This window comes from Arachis ipaensis, chromosome B04 (genome assembly GCF_000816755.2).
Source record: "Arachis ipaensis cultivar K30076 chromosome B04, Araip1.1, whole genome shotgun sequence".
Classification (NCBI taxonomy): Eukaryota; Viridiplantae; Streptophyta; class Magnoliopsida; order Fabales; family Fabaceae; genus Arachis; species Arachis ipaensis.
This window is the reverse complement of record NC_029788.2, coordinates 125,850,761-125,852,914: the sequence shown is the minus strand read 5'-3', so window position 1 is coordinate 125,852,914 and position 2,154 is coordinate 125,850,761.

Below are 2,154 nucleotides of genomic sequence, written 5' to 3'. Positions count from 1 at the left end.
ACATTAGTACTCACTATAATTATTTATATAAAAGAGTTTTATACTGATATGTTAAACAATATATTTGAGTATTAATTTTTTCATTTTTCACGGAGTGTAGAATTTGAACTTTCAACACTTACTTAAGTAAACTAATGAGTTAACCACCAGACTAACTCAACTTAATTAAAAAAATTGTTAATTTTATTTGCATATTTGTCGCACTTAAGTTTATTTTGGTCAGTGTCTAGTACCCAAAAAGCCCATACCAGAACATTAAACCCATACCCCCAACTCGACTCGAACTTGATCGATCTCCCTTCTTCTCCAAAATTGGCTAGCTGCAACTCCACTCCATTTCCATGGCCGAAGCTTCTATCAAATTGACTCCGCAATGTCGCCTCCCCCATGCAAAGAAGAAGCAGCTCTCATACCTCATCATCACTGTATCGACTAATTATGTGCGTTGTCGCAATGCGAACCACCGTCATCGTTGAAAATCATCACCATGTTTTCTTCACCGCCACTTGCTACAATTCCATCCTGGCCATGGCGAAGAATTCTTGACTTCTCTCTAATCGGATTTTCTGGGTTTACTTCAATTTCTCCTATACTTCTTGGCATGCATAGTTGGATGTCATCTTCCTGATGCTGCCGATGAGTACTCTTGCTGCCTGCACTAGTGTTTCTCAACCACAACCACCTTCCCTCGTCGTCGATGCTCATGACCCTCCAATCTCTTCCGTCTTGCAGAATTTTCTCTCCTCTATTTTCATTAAGTTTGCCCACCATTGACAGTTCTTGATGGTGATGCTGTTGCATATTGTTTTGAGTCTGATAATAAGATTCGACGTCGCACCGCTATAAATTTTGGTTGCTGTTTCTTCCTCTCCTAACTGGGGATTGGCTTCCTCCTTTGCTATCACCTCTTCTGTCATCTTCAGTGTCCAAATTGCATACATTTATGCTTGTGGTCTGCTCTTCATGACTTCGACTTATTCTCATTGCCTCTATTTAAAACCATGCTGACTCTTCCTGGTGGTTTGAAATCTCATCGAGACCCTAGATTATTCGCTGCAGCTAATTTTTCTATGGAATAATGGGTTAAGACATTACCTTCTTTGGGTACCCACGTCATACCACATTTATCAGAGTTCTCCATCAATAATTTAATATCCTGGAGTATAGATTGTATTTTACCTATATTATCTCTGGATTTAACAGCTTGTGTTATGGTAGGTGAATCAGTCTCAATGGTTACATTTTCTATTTGCAAATTTTTTGATATTATCAGAACATTTCTAACTGTCATTGCCTCTGCTGCTAATGCAGAACTAGCCTTGATCCTCATTGCAAAACCTGTAATCATCTTCCCCCTGTGATTCCTGACTACTGTCGATATTGCTCCACTTCTAAAACTCTTGTTATATGCTGCATCAACATTAATCTTGACTCAATTTAATGGTGGTGGTCTCTAGGCAATCCTCCTAGCCCTATTCTTTTTAGTCCTATGTGATTTTATTCTTTGTTGTTCTTCCTTATCTGTGAAGTCCTGTTCCATAAGCCTAGTTCAAATTATAGTTGTCTTTGGATTAATACTGATATTTTAATGAACTGCGTGATTTCTTAATTTTCATATCTCCCATGTTAGGAAAGTTAGTTTGCTGATGAGCCTATTTTAACTTTCTCCCTCCTCTTCTCTAATTCTTTTTATCGGTTTAAGCATTCATGCACCAAAATTTGTAATTGTCTGTAACGTTGGACTATATTAAACTCGGAATTCAAACTATACCATCCTAGTCCATAGACATAATAGCATTGCATGCTCTATTGTCTTTGGTTCCTGCAAATAAATAGAACATATAAGACTATTTATAATTTTCTTCTTATACAAATGAGCATTATGATACGATTTTGTGAAACTATAAAAAAATGTTGAGCTTGCTTAATTTTACTTGTCCAGCCAAAAAATAAAAAAGAAAATAAAAATAAAGTTACATCCTTAGTAACGGTGACATATAATTTGTAAACAGAAAAATATTATTAAATCAAAGTTGTAGGTTTAAATTAATTTGAGTTAGTCTAATAATTAGTTTATTATTAATCTATTTAAATAAATTTTAAAAATTTAAATTCTGTCTTATATATGTAATAATCTATTGACTTGACAAATTT